Source organism: Pan paniscus, chromosome 21 (assembly GCF_029289425.2).
Source record: "Pan paniscus chromosome 21, NHGRI_mPanPan1-v2.0_pri, whole genome shotgun sequence".
Classification (NCBI taxonomy): Eukaryota; Metazoa; Chordata; class Mammalia; order Primates; family Hominidae; genus Pan; species Pan paniscus.
Window position 1 is genome coordinate 4,415,786 of NC_073270.2, and position 21,688 is coordinate 4,437,473.

At 45.6% G+C, this 21,688-nt stretch overlaps 1 long non-coding RNA gene and 1 pseudogene across 1 annotated transcript in view; both read right to left on the reverse strand.

The window, feature by feature from the left end:
• The window catches only part of LOC103786580 (uncharacterized), a 53,409-nt gene extending 31,728 nt beyond the window's left edge, over positions 1-21,681 (reverse strand). The window contains exons 1-2 of the long non-coding RNA XR_004668271.3: positions 21,404-21,681; positions 3,705-3,895 (exon numbers count right to left, since the gene is read on the reverse strand). This is a non-coding gene — a long non-coding RNA (uncharacterized LOC103786580). The remainder of the gene's footprint in view (positions 1-3,704; positions 3,896-21,403) is intronic.
• On the reverse strand, positions 10,315-21,405 carry LOC129394946 (transcription elongation factor A protein-like 9; annotated as a pseudogene).
• Positions 21,682-21,688: the final 7 nt, after the last annotated feature.

Consider the following 21,688-nt stretch of genomic DNA (forward strand, 5'->3'; position numbering starts at 1 on the left):
CTCCCCTTCCCTCCCATCCTTGTCCCTTCCTTCCTTCCTTTCTTTTTCTTTCTAATAGGCTCCTGCTCTATTGTCCAGGCTGGAATGCAGTGGCATGACCAGGGCTTACTGCAGCCCCAGCCTCCTGGGCTCAAGGAATCCTCCTGCCTCAGCCTGCTGAATAGCTGGGACCACGGGTGGGTGCCACCATGCCTGGCTAATTTGTCATTCTTTTGTAGAGACAGCATCTCACTTTGTTGCCCAGACGGGTTGCTTTTCAGTTTGAGCTTCACAGCACTATTTTACTTTTTAAACCATTTTCATTTGTTGCTTTGGTAAGAATTAACAATTAGAAATCAATTTTAAAATTATTGAAAAAATAAAGAAAAATTGGCAGAATCAGATTAATGGAACACAAGACCAGAGAGAATCAAAACATACCAGTTAGAAGTTTAGGATCAAGTAAAAAGCAGGGCTTCCCAGTGAAGTTAACCAATAATCCCAGCACTTTGGGAGACCAAGGCAGGCAGATCACTTGAGGTCAGGAGTTCGAGACCAGCCTGACCAACATGGTGAAACCCTGTCTCTATTAAAAAAAAAAAAATACAAAAATTAGCCAGTCATGGTGGCGTGTGCCTGTAATCTTAGCTACTCAGGAAGCTGAGGCAGGAGAATGGCTTGAACCCAGGAGGAGGAGGTTTCAGTGAGCCGAGATCGCACCACTGCACTCCAGCCTGGGCAACAGAGCGAGACTCCGTCTCAAAAAAAAAGAGAAGTTAACCAATATTTAAACAACAGGGAATTGTTACATGCATAGAAGAACAGATCAATGGAGCAAACTGCATAATCAAGAAACAGACCCACAGAAATGTAGAATTTAGCTTTAATGAATGCAGCATTTCCAACTGTTGGGAAGAAGAGAGTACTCAATATATGGTTTGGGGACAAGAGGTTTTATATATTGGAAAAGAATTAAGTTAGGTTTCTACCTCATACCATCAATAAAAATAAATTCTAGGCGAAATATAGATCTAAAATGAAAATATCAAAAATTCTAAAAGCAAATATGTTGGAGGATTAAAAATTAAAATTCAGAGGGAGGAAAGTTTTCATAAGTGAGACATGAAAGGTTGAGATGAATATGGCAGCTGTTCAATACTTACAGGCTTTTTCTTCTTCCATTCTTCCATGACAAAACTCTTCTGTCTTGTGTGGAGCAGCTTGAGTAGTTTGAAATGCCTCATCCAGACACAGGAATGGATATACGATACACGTCAGTCAGAGTGCCCAACCTGGTTCAAAGACTCTTCTGGAATTCCTACACCCAGTCTGTCATGACAGTCTCTCTCCCTTCCTTTGAAATCATGAACTATAAGAATATGGGCCATATTTCCAACAAGGTGAAGGGAACTTCAACAGAAAAGAAGCCCAGAGAACTGAGAGATTCAGAGAGAAATAGTTCTGTTTTTCTTTTTTTCTTTTTTTTTTTTTGAGATGGAGTCTTGCTCTGTCGCCAGGCTGGAGTGCAGTGGCACGATCTTGGCTCACTGCAACCTCTGCCTCCCGGGTTCAAGTGATTCTCCTGCCTCAGCCTCCTGAGTAGCTGGGACTACAGGCATCCGCCACCACACCGGCTAATTTTTGTATTTTTAGTAGAGACGAGGTTTCACCATGTTGGCCAGGATGGTCTTGATCTCCTGACCTCGTGATCCACCCACCTCGGCCTCCCAAAGTGTTGGGATTACAGGTGTGAGCCACCACACCCAGCCCTGTTTTTCATATTTATTTATTTATTTATTTATTTAGAGACAGTCTTGCTCTGTTGCCCAGGCTGCAGTGCAGTGGCCAATCATAGTTCGCTGTAGCCTCAAACTCCCGGGCTTAAGCGATCTTCCTCCCAAGTTGCTGGGACTATAGACAAGACCCACCATGCCCAGATAATTTTTTTTTTTTTTTTTTTTTTTTGTAGAGACAGGGTCTCACTCTGTTGCTCAGGCTGGTCTCAAACTCCTGACCTCAAATGATCCTCCTGCCTCGGCCTCCCAAAGTGCTGTGATTACAGGTGTGAGCCACCACACCCAGTGAGAAATAGCTCTAATGATATGGTTGGAATTATGATTCTGGTTGTGGCTTAATACTACATAACTCCAGAATTCTCAATTTTGTTACCAAAAATTGTCTTTTTCTTCGAATCAGATTGAGTTGGGTTTCCATCACCTTCAGCCCAAAGAACCATGTCTGATAAATCAAAAAATGATGTTGGTTAGCTTGTCAATTTAGACCACATAAAATTACAGCCTTCTCAACGTGAGAAATAGCAATAAACAAAGTCAAAGGTATGAGATGGAGTGGAAGAAATTACAGCAAACAATGGACAAAAGATCAATGTCTGGGCCAGGCATACTGGCTCACACCTATAATGTTAGCACTTTGGGAGGCCAAGGTGGGAAGATCACTTGAACCCAGGAGTCTGAGACCAGCCTGGGCAACATAGGGAGACCCCATATCTATAAAAATTTAAAAATTTAAAAATGATGGTGTGTGCTGTAATTCCCACTACTCAAGAAGCTGAGGCAGGAGGATTGCTTGAGCCTGGGAGATGGAGACTGCAGTGAGCCGTGTTCATGTCACTGCACTCCAGCCTGGGCAACACTCCAGCCTGGGCAACCGAGCAAGACCCTGTGTCAAAAAAAGAAAAGGAAAAAGAAAAATCAGTGTCCAGAATATATAGAGTACCTCCAACTCAATAGGGAAAAAATAAGATGACTCAAAGGAAAGACGAGAAAACAAAAAGGGTATTGTGGCTGTCAAAGCTCTTTCCTTTAGAAATGATAAAGCTTAACTCTTACCCTTTTAAAGTTAAGAAACAAACAAAAAAAGGTGGTGGGGAGTGGATTTGTTGGTTCCATAATTGAATGAGAACCCAAGGGAGCAGTATGCTTCAGAAACAGCAGGATCCTTGTTCTTAGACACTGCTCACAGCTATTGCTTGCTCTCTCTTCCTCTCTTGGTTCTAATTCTTTCCTTTTTATGAGTAGGTTTTATTGTTACCCAGAGTCTCTCCACATGGCAGTAATGTATTTTCCAGCAGCTTCAGGCTTGCCATCATTGCCGTCTATCAGAACTGTTTGGGTTGTGAGTGTTATAAAATTCATTGTAAATTAGCTTAAACAAACAAAATAAGAGAACTTACTAGCCTGTATAATCAAAGAGGTGTAATCTAGGATAGGGTTGGCTTGTAGGGGAGCTTAAGCTAAGAGCTCCAGCAATGTCAACCATTTGGGCTTATTTCACTCCCTCCATTAGGAGCCTGCCTGCTGCTGTGTTTGTTGGCTTCATTCTCAGAACAGTCCCTCATGCTACCTTCCAGCAGCCCTAGGTTCTTCTCATCCTTGATGCTCTTAGTCCAGGGAAAAAGAGTTTTTCTCTCTCTTAATCCCATATTTCAATGGCTCTCATTGGGACGCAAGGCTATGCCAAACAATCTCTGTGGCCACGGGAACATGACTAATCAGATGTGGGTTACATGCCTAACTATGGGCTCAAAGAGAATTCACCTCCACTCAAAGTAGAGGAACTGAGAATGAGAGGAAGGTAGCTCCCTCCCCTTTCCTGCACAATGGGTGTAGTGTTATCAGGGGTGAAATACATGTTAGAGAGTAAAATTAACATACACCTACCACAATTTTCTTACATGTAGCTCATAACCTTAGAAAGAGACATACCTGCTTCTTCCGAGAGTCCATATCAATGCCCCAGAAGGCTGTAGCTATGTTGGGGTCATGTGTCTTCCTCTGGGTCAAGCCATCATTGTGTCCTACTGAAGGGCTGTCTTTGGCTGGGCATCTTAGAAGCAGAGCCTGAGACAGCAAATTCACTGCCCCTGATTAATGCTGGGAGCACTCTCAGGAAAAACCTATAATGGAGGGAGGGATGGATAGGGCAGGGGAAGGAGTTAGGTGAAGATGAGTCCAACTGAAGTCTAGCTTCAGCCTGATCCCTAGGAGAGCTCTGAAGCATCAATTGCCCTTATCCTTGTCCCCCATTGAGGTAAAGGGGGCTGACTTTTGTACCCCTCATCTTTGGATATGGAATGTCCCCTTGAGGGATAATCTTTCAAGCAAAGTGACCCTGTCCTGCTGAGGGCAATTTTCTGATGAAAGGTGCAGTTGTGAGCCTCTAGCACTTAGGGGAACTGGGGGCTGTGTGCTAGGGTGAGTAAAAGGGATCTGGCTGGGCCTCCAACTGTGCCTACCACAATGAACTAGCGAGACCGATCTTCTGGGGACATTAGTCAGTCTTGTGACAGAGGACGTGGTTCTTTTTGTTTTACTGTATATATTTAAGATGTGCAACATGATATTTTGACATACATGTAGATCAGGGGTGTCTGATCTTTTGGCTTTCTTGGGCCACATTGGAAGAACAATTGTCTTGGGCCAACCATAAAATACACTAACACTAATGATAGCTGATAAGCAAAAAAAAAAATCGCAAAAAAGCTCATAATGTTTTAAGAAAGTTTATGAATTTTTGTTGGGCTGCATTCAAAGCTGTTCTGGGTCACATGCAGCCTGCGGGCCGCGGGTTGGACAAGCTTGCTGTAGACAGTGAAATGGTTACTATAGTCAAGGAAAGTAATATATTTATCACCTCACATAATTACCCATTTTTTTGTGTGTGTGGCAAAAGCAACTAAAATCTATTCTTTTAGCAAAAAATCTCAACTACAATGCATTATTACTAACTGTAAATCTCATTCTGTTTGTCAGGTCTCTGGACTACTTAGTCCTACACACCTACTCTTTGTATTCTTTGACCTACGTCTCCCTATTTCCTCCTCCTCACCCCCATAACCACTGTTTTACTGTTTTATTCTCTATGCATTCAACTTTTTTCCCCCCAGACAGGGTCTCTCTCTGTTGCCCAGGCTGGAGTACAGTGATACAATCAAGGCTCACTGCAGCCTTGACCTCCTGGGCTCAAGTGGTCCTCCCACCCCAGTCTCCTGAGTAGCTGGGACTATAGGCGTGCGTGGCCACATCCAGTTAATTTTTTAATTTTTTCGTAGAGATCAAGTTTCACCATGTTGCCTGGGCTGGTCTCGAGCTGCTAGACTCAAGTGAACCTTCTGCTGCAGCCTCCCAAAGCACTGGGATTATAGGTGTGAGCCACCACCCTGGCCTTGCCTTTTTTTTTTTTTTTTAAGATCCTACATATAAGTGAGATCATGCAGTATTTTTCTTTCTGTATCTGGTTTATTTTACTTAGCATAATGTCTTCCAGGTTCAGCCATGCTATTGCAAATGGCAGGATCTCCTTTTTTTATTTTTATTTTTTTTGTAAAGATGGGGTTTGCTATGTTGCCTAAGCTAATCTCTAACTCCTGGGATCAAGCATTCCTCCTGCCTTGGCCTCCCGAAGTGTTGGGATCACACTGCAACCTGCTGCATTTCACTTCTTTAACTGCCTGCTATTCACACGTGTGCCTACCAACTTCAAAAATGCTAAAAAGTCCCCATTTAAGATAACATAGTTAGTTCACAATTGAAGAAAAGCTCTCCCACTTCTTGCAATAAACACTGTCATTGCTCTGCCCATACCCTTGTTCTTGCCACTTTAGTGCATTCTGGGCTGATTTCCAGCTGCCAGTATGTGCATTTCTTTGCCTAAAGGCTTTCTCTGACTGTTCCCTACTTTGCCACCTGCACAGCAGGCCAGAAGTACGAAGAATGAATGTTTCTCCCTCCTTGGGAGCTACTCTTAACCAATGACTGATGGGAGATGGGAGTTGATGTATAAATACCGCAGCCCCCTCACTCCTTGTAGTGGGATAACACTGTGGTGTGTGTTCTATGCAGGCTCCCAGAGTTCCCCATGAGATTGTGCTCCAATTGTACACAGTGGTAACTGGCTTGATAATGCGCCCTATATTAGTTGTCTTACTTTCCCCCTCTCCCACCAGTGTTTTCCCTTACCTCCTTGCAATGGATTCCTTGTCTCAGAATATGCTTCTGGGGACACACGACCAAAAACCTCCCCTCCCCAAACTGAAATAGCTCAAGTCAGGCCATGTCTGCTGTGGGAGGGAATGTATATGTGTGAGGGGGTGGCTTCCATCACTTGTGTGTTAGCTGCATTCTTTTTATTTTTTTAAAACACATTTATTTTAAAATTTTACATAATTTTTGGGTAATTCAGAATTAGCTTAGGCAGGTTTCAGAAGTTTCCGAGACTGCTGTCTCAACTTTAAAGCAATAGCATACTCTAGTTTCTTTTCAGATCGTATTAATCTTTCATCTTTTACTAAAAATAAAGATTGAAATACACCAATAGGCTGGGCGCCGTGGCTCATGCCTGTAATCTCAATACTTCGGGAGGCCGAGGCAGGTGGATCACCTGAGATCAGGAGTTCAAGACAACCCTGGCCAACATGGCTAAAGCCCGTCTCTACTAAAAATACAAAAATTAGTCGGGGTGGTGGCGGGCATCTATAATCCCAGCTACTCAGGAGGCTGAAGGAGGAGAATCACTTGAACCTGGGAGGCAGAGGTTGCAGTGAGCGGAGATTGCAGCACTGTACTCCAGCCTGGGCGACAGAGTGAGAAAAGAAAGAAGGAAGAAAGGAAGGAAAGAAGGAAGGAAGGAAGGAGAGAGAGAGAGAGAAAGGAAAGAAAGAATGAAAGGAAGGAGAGAAAGAGAGATAAAGGGAAGGAGGGAAGGAAAGAAAGAGAGAGGAAGGGAAGGAAGGAAGGAAAGAAAGAAAGAGAGAAAACACCAATAGAAATAGCTTATTTGATTTGTGGAAGGATTAGAGAGGACCCCATGATCTAGTATGCATGGATGGCTATTGAAGAAGACAGAACCCCATAGACAAAGGAAGCATTAAGATGTAATTTTTAGGCTAAGCGCGGTGGCTCACGCTTGTAATCCCAGCACTTTGGGAGGCTGAGTCGGGCGGATCACCTGAGGTCAGGAGTTCGAGACCAGCCTGGCCAACATGGCGAAACCCTATCTCTACTAAAAATACAAAATTAGCCGGGCGTGGTGGTGCGTGCCTGTAATCCCAGCTACTCAGGAGGCCTAGGCAGGAGAATCCCCTGAGCCTGGGAGGTGAGCCTGGCAGTGAGCCAAGATTGCGCTACTGAACTCCAGCCTGGGTGACAGAGAGAGACTCCGTCTCAAAAAAAAAAAAAAAGATGTTAATTTTAAATTGTCTGCCACAAATATTAAACAGCTCACCAGACCAACAATAACACCCATATCTTATTTGTATTTTACCAAAGTTCCCACATACAGATAGCATAGAAGTTCCACAGCTAAAAGTTTTATACACTTCAGAATCATATTTAAATTAATCCGATCTCTTGTATTAATAATAAAAATTAAGAACTAGATTCCACTCAGCGTGGTCTCAGTCTCCACACCAACATGTATTTACTACTGACAGAATGTCTCCTTCCTCTGCACTCAGTGATCATGATTTATGATCTGATGTGTCAAATCAGAACATAAAGCAAACCAGGAATTCACGGGCCCAGAGAAGGGTAAAGAACTCGTCCCATCCAGCAGGTAAGCAGCCCAAGTGCTCCGCCCATTCCCAAGCAGAATCAGACCTGAGCAGCAGGCAGTGAGGAGGAGAGCACGTTCTTCCTTGTCCATTGCCTTGGGTGGTTTCTTGAGTGTCCCAAGTGGGGTAGTTGTTTCTCAATAGGAAAGTTAACTCTCTGAGGACAGGACCTCCCACCTCCCTCGCAGCAGGGTCCAGCCCAAGTGTGAGGAGACAGCAGGTCCTTAATAAAAGAAGGAACCAGCATATACGGAGCACCTACTATGTGCCAGGTACAGAGCCAGGGCAGGTGCATTCAGGTAATCCTCGCAACAGCACTGGGGGTGGGATCATCATCCCTTCTTTACAGATGTGGAAACAGAGGCCAGGGAACAGAATCTGCCCAAAATGGCACTGCTAGTAAGTAGGGGAGCATCAATTTGAAAACCCAGGTCTTCTCACTCCAGGGCTCTTTCTCCTACCTGCATAAGCTGAGGGTTTGGCAGTAAATGAGGATCCCAGCTCCAAGGTGGTTGCTTTGGAGCTCAAACATTAGATCCCCTTGAGTGCGTGGGGCCAGCCCTGAGAGTCCAGAGGCCTGGGTCCGGGAATCCTGGCTCTACAGCATGACTTCATCATGATCTCGAGTGAGTCCTTTAACTTCTCTACACCAGAGCCAGACTAATCCAGTGGGGTTCCCTACCAGGGAGAGGGGATTCAGCAAAACCATCGGGGGAGTATGTTTGCAAACCACAGGGAGCCAGTGTCTGCCCACAGACTCTGATGTTGTTCCTTTGCAAGGAGTACGTGGTGTGCCATACTCCACTATCAGATTGGCATAGCAATCTGATATCACACCCCTCACACCTGTTGAGAATCAGTTATGATCTCCAAGGTTCTGACCTCTGAGAGTGACATAAGTCCTAGGGAAGCACAGCCCCACTCCCTGAGACACCTTTTTCAGAAGTCCCATGAGGTCAAAGACATTGGGGTCAGGATACTTTAAAGCCAAAAATGCTTAAAAGTAATTTGGGAGGGGAAGACAGGTTTCAAAGGGAAAAGAAAGGTGATAGTTAGGAGGAGGTTTGGGAGTGGGTATTAAAAAGGAAGGGTTGGAGTATGGTATGCAAACCCAGCTGGTAGGACAGGGTCAGGCCAGGCCGAGCCTAGAGAAATCAGGTTTTAGGGATCTGGCTTGCCTGTTGTCTGTCGTGAGGTTGCACTCACTACCTCAGGAATGGGTAGGGGGCTTTGTCAAAAATGTCTTGAGGCTGGGTGCAGTCGCACATGCCTGTAATCCCAGCACTTTGGGAGGCTGAAGTAGGAGGATCACTGCAGCCTGGGCAATATAGGGAGACCGCATCTCTACAAATAACAACAACAACAACAACAACAACAACAACAAATAGCCAGACATTGTGCTGCATGCCTGTCGTTCCAGCTACTTGGGAGGCTGAGGCGGGTGAATCAGTTGAGTCCGGGAGGTTGAGGCTCCATTGCATGAGGGCTTGTGATTGTGCCACTGCACTCTATCCTGGGTGACACAGCGAGACCCTGTCTCAAAAAATATATATATATAGATACATAGGTATATCCATATCCGTCCACACATACATGTGTACATGTCTCTTGAGCCGCTAAGTTCAGGCAGGTCTTAGATAGTAAATACGGGAAGAAAGAAAAACACAACTCACATTATTCAGACATAATCTGCTTGCCATGTTTCTCCTCTTCCTCTAAGACACACTCGAATGCCCCAGTGCTATGAAGCCTTGTCTGACCCACAGACACCGTAAGTGTGTGGCCCTCCTGGGTGCACTGACAGCAAGCCCATCTCTCTACAAGCCCCCGTGCAGTGAGCACTCTGAATCCTAACTGCCTGTTTAGATGTCAGTCTCTCACACTGAACTGTGAATGACTAGAGGGAACTGTGAATGACTAGAGGGCTTATAGGCACCCAGGCTAAGGACCAGCCCAACCAACCAGAGTGACAGGAATATGTTCCAGGGGCATGGAACTCAGGAGCAATTTTGTTCTGGAGGAGTTGAGCATGTTTCTAACGCCCTGTACTGTTTACTTACCCCGCAAGAGCCACCCTACATCGGTCATAATTGTAATTTGGGAGAGTTTCTTTAAAACATAAAATTATTTATTTATTTATTTATTTATTTATTTATTTAGAGACAGAGTCTCACTTTGTCCCCCTGGCTGGAGTGCAGTGGTGCGATCTTGGCCCACTGCAACCACTACCTCCCAGGTTCAAGCGTTTCTCATGCCTCAGCCTCACGAGTAGCTGGGATTACAGGCTCCCACCACCATACCCAGCTAATTTTTGTATTTTTAGTAGAGATGGGGTTTCATCATGTTGGCCAGGCTGGTCTTGAGCTCCTGGCCTCAAGTGATCTGCCCACCTCGGCCTCTCAAAGTGCTGGGATTACAGGTGTGAGCCACCGCGCCTGACCCACAACATGAAATCAATATCTAGGTGCAGATTTCAAACAATATAGAGAATTGGTTTGTGAGAATGACATCATTCAGTTGGAACAAAGTGCAGCTTTGGCAGCCCTGTTGGGAAAGGTAGATCTGGCATCTACCTGTGTGGAAAGCAGGGAGGATGCTGTCTGGAAAGAATGCTGGGGTGTGTGTGTGTGTGTGCGCGCGCGCGTGTGTGTGTGCGTGCGTGCGCGCGTGTGGGTGTGCGTGTGTGTGCGTGCGTGTGGGTGTGCGTGTGTGTGCGCGTGCGCGCGCGTGTGTGTGCGTGTGCGCGCGCGTGTGTGCGTGTGTGTGTGCGTGTGTGTGTGCATGCGTGCGTGTGTGGCAGGAGGCTCTCGGCTCATACACTCTTTGTGACTATAGGGGAGGCTGGGCCTGACTTCTTGCCATCAGGCTCCTGAATCCCCAGAGATCTTGCGGAACTTTCCACATGAAAAAAACACCAAAAAACAAAAAATGACAGCCTCCCTTAAAATGCCTATGGGAGACAGGGACTGTTGGCTGGGGACCCAGACTATGGCCACAGCCACAGACTTCAAAGCTGCCTCAAGCCTAGGACTCCAGCTTGTGGACATCTTGCAAGTCTGCTTTCTTTCTGTCCTCTTTGAACCTTGTCCACAATCAGTGCCCTTGGCCCTGCCTTGCTTGGGTTCATAGCTAAACTCTCCCTGTTCCTTGAGCCATTTTTAATATGCCAATCTGGCTGCAGTCTGTTTAACTTGCTAAACACTGTAATCTGGGCTATACCTCCAGTCACAGGCTTTTGGTCAGCTAGTTCTGCACACAGGGTTATGTGCCACCCCTCCCCCATCTTGGGGTTCCTGCCACAGTCACAGCGCAAGTGAACGCAAGAACCACTTCACCATAAAAAAGGCTGCCTCACTGCCAGTGGCTTCTCAGATAATGGGAGTTGGTGCCAGTGGCTTTGGCAGCAACATGAGATAGGGACCTCTGTGCAGGCATCAGAGGCCTTGATCGTAACCTTGGCAGTGGTCTGTATCAGGGCCTTGAGTAAGCATGAGAAACAGAGATGGTGCTTCTGGTGGTGCCAGGACAATGTGCTTTGTTCTTTTTTTTGTTTTATTTTTTTGAGATGGAGTTTCACTCCTGTTGCCCAGGCTGGAGTGCAGTGGCATGATCTCGGCTCACTGCAACCTCCATCTCCTGGGTTCAAGCAATTCTTTTTTTTTTTTTTTTTGAGACGGAGTCTCGCTCTGTTGCCAGGCTAGAGTGCAGTGGCACAATCTCGGCTCACTGCAAGCTCTGCCTCCCAGCTTCACGCCATTCTCCTGCCTCAGCCTCCCGAGTAGCTGGGACTACAGGTGCCCGCCACCACGCCCGGCTCATTTTTTGTATTTTTGGTAGAGATGGGGTTTCACCATGTTAGCCAGGATGGTCTCGATCTCCTGACCTTGTGATCTGCCCGCCTCGCCCTCCCAAAGCGCTGGGATTACAGGCGTGAACCACCGCGCCCTGCCGGGTTCAAGCAATTCTTGTGCCTCAGCCTCCCAAGGAGCTGGGATTATAGGCTCACGCTGCCATGCCCGGCTAATTTTTTGTATCTTTAGTAGAGTCGGGGTATTGCCATGTTGGGCATTGCTGGTCTCAAACTCCTGACCTCAGGTGATCCGCCCGCCTCGTCCTCCCAAAGTGCTGGGATTACAGGTGTGAACTACTGCACCCGGCCAATTTCTTTAGGTAACAATTAGAATACTTATCTGTTCTTATTAGGAAAAAAACCAATGTCTTCCTCTTGAGACCCTCTCTTTTCTACTGAATAAACCCAAGAAATCTGGGGCTTATTAAGTCTAAAACAGCCAGTCCAGCTTCCAAACGAGTCAGCCAAGCCCAGGTTGTGTATCTAACTTGTGAAAAACAGGTCACCTGGAGGGGACACTGTCTGAGAGCCACCTCACATCTACATGGAGATGGCACAAAGGAATGTTGCCAGTTGTGGCAACCGTGAAAATTCATTGTTCAGCTCTCCTGCTGTGGGGAGCGGAGTTGACTGGCAGACCCAGCTGCTCCCCCTCCGGGTCCCCCACTGCGTTTGTGCTACTGCAGGCTGATTCCTGCAAGATACTGCTGCTCTGACAGACAACTCTGGCTCCAGGACTCCCCACTGGCCTGGGAGAGCCTTCATTGAAACTGCACTGAGATCTGACACTCTTCTTAACCAATCTTTTCTTCCCGCTTTCCTTCACAGCTGTCAGATTTTTATTCCTGTCTGAATCCTCTCTTGCCATTTCCTGTTTGCTTCTGCTTTATCCTTCACAGACATTTCCCCCAGTAAATCCCTTGTATGTCTAATTTGGTTTTGGCATCTGTTTCTCAGTAGACCTCCCAGGCGTACATGGTGCTGGAGCTGGTTCCCACTGGCTTGTGAGGGCTGAGCCTATGTCTCTCTTTCCGATTCCACACTCAGTGACATCATGATGGGAGCTCGAAATAGGTCATGGTGGGAGTATTTACACCATAGAAATCAACTAGTGCTACGCATGAAGGCTTTTTCTTCTCAGTGAGCTGGTTGCTAAACATTTATGAGCAAACCTCTGGTATCTACCCAATAGAAATGTATGTATACTCACCAAAATACCTGTATTTGATTTCCAGATGATCATAGCATCATGATTCATAGTAATCTCAAACTGGAAACTGCCCAAATGTCCAGCAGGAGAATTAATCAATAAATTGTCATATCATGATGTGTGTATATAAGTTTCTATTTTATTTTTTTTAGACAGGGTTTCCCTCTGTCGCTCAGGCTAGGGTGCACTGGTGTGATCACTGCAGCCTCAAACTCCTGGTCTCAAGTGATCCTCCTGGCTCAGCCTGTCAAGTAGCTTGGACTACTGGTGCATGCCACCATGCTCTGCTAATTTTTATTTTTACTTTTGAGACAGCTTCTTGCTCTGTTGCTCAGGCTAGAGTGCAGCGGTACGATCATGGCTCACTGCAGCCTCGATCTCCTGGGCTCCAGAAATCCTCCTCTTTAGCGTCCTAAGTAGCTGGGACTACAGGTATGCACCATCATGCCTGGCTAATTTAAAACAATTTTTCTTTTGTAAAGACAGGAGTCTTGCTATTGTCGCCTAGGTTGGTCACAAACTCCTGGCCTCAAGCAATCCTCCTGCCTTGGCCTACCAAAGCATTAGGGTTACAGCCGTGAGTCACCACGCTCAGCCCATAGTACTTTTTTTTTTTTTTTTTTGAGACAGAGCCCTGCTCTGTCGCCCAGGCTGGATTGCAGTGGAGCAATCTTGGCTCACTGCAACCTCTGCTTCCTGGGTTCAAGCACTTCTCCTGCCTCAGCCTCCCAAGTAGCTGAGGTTACAGGCACCCGCCACCATGCCCAGCTAATTTTTTTATTTTAGTAGAGATGAGGTTTCGCCATGTTTGCCAGGCTGGTCTCAAACTCCTGACCTCAGGTGATCTGCCTGCTTCAGCCTCCCAAAGTGCTGGGATTACAGGCATGCACCAGTGTACCTGGCCCCATTGTATGTTTATACCACATTTTGTTTACCCATTCATCTGTCTACAGACACCTGAGTTGCTTCCACCTCCTGGCTCTTGTGAATAATGTTACAATGAACATGGAAATACACCTATCTCTTCAAAATCCTGCTTTCAATTATTTGGGAAATATACCCAGAAGTGAACAGCTGGATCATATGTAATTCTATTTTTAACTTGTTGATGAGCCCCCATACTGTTTTTCGTAGTGGCTGCACCATTTTTTTTACCACTAACAGTGCACAAGGGTTCCAATTTCTCTACATCCTCACCAACACTTGTTATTGTCTGTTTGTCTGGCTTTTTTGTTTTTAGAGATGGGGTCTTGCTATGTTGTTGCTCAGGCTGGCCTCAAACTCCTAGGCTCAAGCAATCCTCCCGTGTTCGCCTTACGAATAGCTGGGACTACAGGCACACACCACCACACCACCATGCCAGCTATTGTCTGTTTTTTTTGTGTGTGTTTTTTTTTTTTTTTTGAGACAGAGTTTCTCTCTCTTGTTGCCTAGGTTGGAGTGTAATGGCACGATCTCAGCTCACTGCAACCTCCGCCTCCTGGGTTCAACTGAGTCTCCTGCCTCAGTCTGCAGAGTAGCTGGGATTACAGGCATGCGCCACCACACCCAGCTGATTTTTGTATTTTTAATAGAGGTGAGGTTTTGCCACATTGGCCAGGCTGGTCTCGGACTCCCGACCTCAGGTGATCCACCCACCTCAGCCTCTCAAAGTGCTGGGATTACAGGGGTGAGCCACCATGCCCGGCCTGTTTTTTTTTTTCCTTTTGTTCTTCTTTTATTTTAAATACAAGCTATTCTAATGGCATGAGGAAAGAGAGGAATTTTGATATCCTTTTTCATTTCTGCCTCCCAGAGCATAGATCAGTGTCTGGTATACAGCAGCCACTCAAAAAATATAAGTTGCTTAAATGAATACATTGAGTGAATTGACTACCTGTGTAGTGTGTGAAGTGGGCTGAATGGTGGCTCCCCCAAAAGATTTGTCCATGTTCTAATCCTTGGAACCTCTGGATGTTACTGTATTTGGAAAAAAAGGTCTTTGCAAATGTTGCCAGGCACGTTGGCTCATGCCTGTAATCCTAGCACTTTGCAGGCCAAGGTGGTAGGATCACCTGAGGTCAGGAGTTCGAGACTAGCCTGGCCAACATGTAAAACCCCGTCTCTACTAAAAAAAATACAAAAATTAGCTGGGCGTGGTGACGGTTACCTGTAGTCCCAGCTACTTGGGAGCTGAGGCATGAAAATCGCTTGAACCCAGGAGGCAGAGGTTAGTGAGCCAAGATCATGCCATTGCATTCCAGCCTCGGCAACAGAGTGAGACTCTGTCTCAAAAAAAAAAAAAAAAAAAAAAGGCTTTGCAAATGTAATTAATTAAGGAGCTTGAGGTGAGTTCATCCTGGATCATCCAGGTGGGCCCTAAATCCAATAAATGTCCTTATAGGAGATACACACAGAAGACGGACATAGAGGGGGAGGTGACGTGAAGGTGGAGGCAGATATGGGATTTGTGACCACGAGCCAAGGAAGCCAAGGAATGTGGACAGCCACCAGGAGCGGGAATAGGCAGGGAAGGGTTCTTCCCTAGAGTCTCCAGAAGCCTAGCCTGCTGATACCCTGATTTCAGACTCTGGTCTCCAGAGCTGTGAGAGAATACATTTCTGTAGGTTGGTTTTTGTGGTTGTTTTAAAACTTTTATTGTTTTTAGCGATAATCATGTGTGTTCATTTTAGGAATATGGAATACACAAGTAAGCAGATAAAAAAATCTTTTATAATCCTCTATGGAGAGATTGTACCTTTTGTCTTTCACCCTTCACGAGTTTTTATGTGCATATATGTAATATCCAAATGTACTCTTACCTTTCAAAAATGTTATTCACAACTGGGCATGGTGGTGTGTGCCTGTAGTCCCAGCTACTGGGAAGGCTGAGGCAGGAGGATCGCTTCAGCCCGGGAGTTTGAGGCTGTAGTGTGCGATTATCACATCTGTGAATAGACACAGCACTCTAGCCTGGGCAACGTAGCAAGACCCTGTCCCTAAAAACTAAAAAATTAAAATGATATTAACATATTACTTAGTAACCCTTTTTTCATTTTATATCCTATCAGGAACCTCTTTTTTTTTTTTTTTACAAATGAGTAAAGCTCTTCTATAAAAGAGATTTGAAGATTGGTTCAAATATGGTAAACAATGAGATATGGATAAATGATGCATCTGAAACCACTAACAGCAACAGGTTAAAAGTAGAAAGATGGACAAAGGTATATCAGAAAAATGCTAATAAAAAGAAAGTTATATAGCATTGTTAATATCACATAAAATAAAAATAAAAGTAAATTGCATTAAATAGGGGCAAGGATGGTTTTGATCAATTTTCCAGTACCTCCCTGTAAGTTTGTTTCTTACTCTCCTTATCTCGTCTATTTCATCCACTTCTCTAAACATATCTTCATTGCTTAAATGCCTCTTATGTACATCTTTATATTCTGGAGAGATGGAATTAGCCTTTCTCTAAAAGTTCCTTCTGCATTTTCCTCCTCCTCTGGCTTTTCCTCAAAATTTGGTTCACTATTTTCTGGCCTTCCTTCCATTTTTGGACAGGGTTTCATCTCATGTCTGTGGGGCTTCTCTTTCTTCCTTCTATTCTTTCTTTCTTTTTCCTTCCTTCCTTTCGTTTTCCTTTCTTCCTTCTTTCCTTTCTTTTTTCCTGCTTATTCCCCTTTGAGTGCAATAACTTCTGGCACTGATCAGGTAAGTTTCTTTCTCCTCTTTGTCTAGCCTTGGATTGTGCTAAGAACAACAGACCTGCAAAATTCTCACAAGTTGACTCTTCCCTTCGTTGGCCCCCAGCACCTTGGCCTACACTGCTGAAGGAAGCTGGTACCAGGTGGGAACAAGAACCAGACTAGTAGGACTTCTGCACTGTTAACTTTTAAATTTCTGTGGTTTTATGCCACCAAGTTTGTGGAAATGTATTATAGCAGCCACAGGAAACTAATATGTTATCTGTAATTAGGAGAAATTGTAAGGGATTTTAATCCAAAAGGATGGCTTCAGTTTGGGAACTTCTAATTTGAAGTACTTCATGGCCATATGTAGCAAAGTCATTTGTCTTTTAACAGTGGTACTGTTTTCATAGTATCTTATCTATACACAAGAGAACATTTTTGTTCTCTGTTGTAGAAATTTGGGGGAGGGGCATGAATCTAGCTCATCCAATACAAATTTCAAGTCTTCTGCCTTTAAAGTGATGTGCTTATCCCAGTGCAGGGTCTTGTCCCTTGAGCCGACATAAAGGTGAACTCCTGTACTTGTGGGACTTGTCTGAGGAGACACCAGGAGCTCTGCCAACAGCTCAGAGGTATAACTTTATGCTCCCAGATCAAGGACTCCTAAACACTTTCTCTTACAGTCTGCCAAGGACTATTGGAATCTTATTGCTGGTTGGTTGACAGTGGGATATCCACTGGAGCTTTCAATGGCACTTTATTCCTACCTAGGACCCTCTCAGTTGTGTTTGTTCCAAACCTTCAGGATCAACCTCTTTCACAGGCAACATAGTACCTTACCTTCTAGGTGAGATTTTAACACCTATAATTAGAGAATTGCTTGGTCACACATTGACTAAAAGTATAAGGATAACTTTGGGACAATAAAATATATCGATGTTTCAAACAGTGCAGAATGAGGACCGGTGATGTTTGCGGGAAAGTCAGATGGTCAATCAGATCTTACTTGAGCAGTATTCAATCTTTGCTTTCTAGTAGGTATTTGATAAACAAACATTTGTTATATGTATTACACATACATGGAGTTATCTATTTGTATCTATTGGTACCCCTCCCAAATTTCCTTTATAGGATCCTTATTGCTGTGAATGTTGTCTGCTGAAAGAGATGTGTGTACAAAATGCTGCTCCCTTACCTCAAAGTGGAATCAATTCTCTGGTACAATTCATGCTCTAGGGCTCTCCATAGGATCAGGCTGAAGCTCAACTCTAGATAAGACCAGACCACATCTTTTCTCAACCCCCTCCTGGGCTCTATCTTGCTTCCTTCACCGTGTTTCTTCCGAGAGCAATCTTCCAATGAATAATGCACTCAGATCCTGTTTCAGGGTTCTGCTTCTAGGGAATCTGACCAAAGACACTGCATGAGTAAAAGCCAAAAATTATAAAATCCATCTATGTCCATGACTTGGAGACAATGCAAGCAAAGATACAGGAAGGGATGACATGAAATCAGAGAAAGGGCCAAGGTGAGTAAGATGCCTTACTTAAGTGAAAAAGAATAGGCATAGGCACCTTCAAACCATCCTGCACTAACCTAGTGGAGACAAACCCTTTTGGTCATGCAGTTGGCAAGAACAATGTTATTTTAGTGTCTGGACTTAGAGTAATTGGTATCAAAGCCTGGGTATTCTTTGCCACTGGCATTACAGTTTCTGGGACCTGGAAATGACCACCATGACAAAGACCAGTGGAAAAAAAGGGATTTCAGGCAGAACTGCTGCAGAATCTTGGTGATAAGGCACTTGGGGTCCAACAGAGGCACTTCTGAAGCTATGGTGACTACGGTGACCTCCTTCATGAGAAGCAACTGGACAATGATACTAGTGTATTACATATAGATGACTAGTTGTAGATTATATATTTATATACAATTATACTGTCATTCTTAATTCTTAATGAAGTCCAAATCACAAGACTTATTCTTGTCCTTGGAGGAACCAGGGTACAGAGTATTCTGGTAATTTATTATTCTGTAACAAACTGTCCCCAGTTGGCTCATTTATTTTGCTTATGTATCTGCAGTTTGGGGCGGGTTCAGCAGGAACAACACCCCCCTGCTTCATGATTGGGGCCCCAACTGGGAAGACTTGAATGGCTGGGGGCTGGCTTCCTCACAGCATGGTGGGCTCAGGGTAGCTGGACATCTTTTATGGCAGCTGGCTTTCCCAGAGCAAGTGTTCCAAGACACTTCAGGAGGAAGCTGCAAGACTTCTTATGACCTAGCATAAAGTCCCATTTCTGGGACCTCAGAAATCCCAGTACATCACTTCCACCATAGTCTATCAGTCAAGCAAATCACTAAGGCCAGGCTAGATTCAAAGAGTGGGGTGGGGGTGGGGGTGGGGGTGGGGCCGGGGCCAAGGGTTAGACCTGATCTCTCCATAGAAGGAATGTAAGAGAATTTGCAGCCATCTTTAATCTATCACACAGACATAGAATGTATAGGGGACTTTTTGATAAACACAGTAAAGGAAAAAGAAGATAGCAGGTAAGATTTTGTTTCTTTGTTTATTTGTTTTTAGAGACAGGGTCTTGATCTGTTGCCCAGGCTGGAGTGCAGTGGTCCAAACATAGCTTACTGCAGCCTCAAACTCCTGGGCTCTGTGATCCCTCTGCCCCAGCCTCCCAAGTAGCTGGGACTACACATGCATGCCACCACATCTGACTAATTTTTTAAAAAAAATTTTTGTAGAGACAAGGTCTCACTATGTTGTCCAGGCTGGTCTCAAACTCCTGGCCTCAGGTGATCCTCCCACCTTGGCCTCCCAAAGCACTGGGATTACAGGCATGACCCACTGCACCCAGCGTGTTTGTTTTTTAAGGACAAAATAATTTGAGCATGTTTGAAAGCTAAGGAAAAAGAACCAGAGAAGGGAGTAGATTAAGGAAGTAAGAAAGAATGTTTGCTGCAGCAAGATTCTAAGGCTTCAGAGTAGCAATATCTAGTCTAGGGATTGCTGTTCTTCAGATGCACATCTTTTCTGTTATCCCTGAATGTTGGTAAAATCATGTGAAACTTCACAGTCTGGGTTCAGTCTTGCTGTGGGGAGGGAAGGGAAGGAAAGGGCTGGTTCACTTCTGGCCTGGAAGATTAGGGGGAGCAATGTCTCCTACAGCTAGGGCATGGCCTATGCCAGCCTCCCCATCTGATGGGGGCCTGCCAGAGGGTAGGGCCATGTCTTCAATTTCAAAATCCTACACGGCAAAAACATAACCTGCAAACCAGAATGTCAGTGCTAGGGCCTAGGCCGAACAATAGTTTTCCTGTAGGAATGGGGAGTATGTGTGGATGTAGAGCTGGGGGTAAGGCTTTTGTGCAATTCAGCTTCACCAGGCTTGAAGAAGATGCAGTGAGGACAGTCAGGACCTGAGTATGAGAGTGGGACCTGGGTATGAGTGTGGAAATCCATCTTAGAACCTTAAAATTCCATACTCTGAGGTAAAGCTGAGAGGCTCCACAGGTCTATGAGGGTTTTTCTTTGTTTCCCAGGGACTGTAAGGTGCCCAAATTCTGAGGTAGGTGCCATAGGAATATTCCTCATAGCACAAGCATTATGTCGGACAATGTTCTGCTTATCTATTACTGAGTAACAAACCGCTCTAAAACTTAGAGGCTTAAAATAACATAAATCATAATTTATGAAAAATTATAAATAATTCATCACTTAAGGGTTAAATGATAAATGAGTTATTTCTTAGGATTTTGGATAAGTCACAGTTAGGAAAGACCTGTTACTGTTGTAGGTAACATGGAACAGCCCAGATGGTTGGAATAACCCAACCCAGATAGCTTCTTCACTCAATGACTGATCCCTTAGCTAGGATGGCTCCACCAGCTGAGCGGCCCAGCTCTCCCTCTCCAAGTCCAGGTGGTCTCTGCACGTGGTTTCTCTCCAGCAAGGTGGCTAACGGGGTGCAGCTCATGACCACCAACAGCTCAAAATCAAGGCTGCCAGGTCTTTTTTTTTTTTTGAGACAGAGTCTCGCTCTGTCCCCCAGGCTGGAGTGCAGTGGCGCGATCACGACTCTCTGCAACCTCTGCCTCCTGGATTCAAGCGACTCTCCTGAGTAGCTGGGATTACAGGTACGTGCCACCACGCCCGGCTAATTTTCGTATTTTTTGTAGAGACAGGGTTTCACCACGTCGATCAGGGTGGTCTCGAACTCCTGACCTCGTGATCTACCCGCCTCGGCCTCCCAAGGTGCTGGGATTACAGACGTGAGCCACCGTGCCCGGCCAAGGCTGCCAGGTCTTTTTTAAGCTCAGAGCTAGAAACAAGACATTGCTACTCCTACCAACTTCTTCTATTGGTGAAATTGAGTCATGGTTTCTCATGGTCTCAATCATGACCCAGCCCAGATTCCAGGGTCAAGGACCATAAAAGGCTACATTGATGGAAGACATGTCTCATTGAGGGACACCAGAGTAACAACTACCAGACAAGAAGGGGCAGGTCTGTGTGAGCGCCATTTCCTAATTCTATATTGCCCACTCTTCAGAGAAGATGGTTGGAGGGCAAATAGTGGGGAGCAAGGTAACTCCAAACTTTTACAGAATTAAAGGTAGGGGGTCTGGTCAGCTACAGTCCATCTGTTATCAAGAGGCCTGGCTGTGTGTCTTCATTCAGTTTCTTAGGCATTTACTGAGCACAGCCTACATGCCAGGTTCTTCATTTTTTGACACAGGGTCTTGTGTTGCCCAGGCTGGAGTGCAGTGCTGCGACTGCGGCTCACTGCAGCCTTGACCTCTCCAGGCTCCTGCCTCAGCCTCTGGAGTAGCTGGGGATACAGGCGCGCACCACCATGCTCGGCTAATTTTTGTATTTTTAGTAGAGACAGTGTCTCACCCTGTTGGCCAGGCTGGTCTCGGATCCCAGAGATCAAGTGATCCGCCTGCCTCAGTTTCCCAAAGTGTTGGGATTACAGGCGTAAGCCTCCGCGTCCTGCCTATGCCAGGTTCTACATGTGTTCCTTCTTGACTCTTGTGTTACAGAGGCTCGAATGAAGCCTGGCTTCTACAGTACCGCACCCAGCACCTCGCTGCCATGCAGCCTCCTGTACCTTTTCCGTCCGGCAGCTGGAGTTAGGGCAGAGTGCCGGGTCTCTAGGAGGGCAACACTCAACGCAGTCGGCTCCTAGGCATCCAGTGGGGCTGCAACCCCGCCGCCGGGGGCGAAAAGCGAAGGGGGAAAACTAGAGCTTTCGCCGGCCGGGACAGCGCAGCCGGGTTTCAGCTCGTTCTGCGGTCACGTCAGAAGATCGCCTCCGGCGCCGCGCGCGCCGGAGACCACTGTCTGCGCCCCCGCACGCACGCACCCACGCACTCGCGCACGCGCGCGCCGGCCC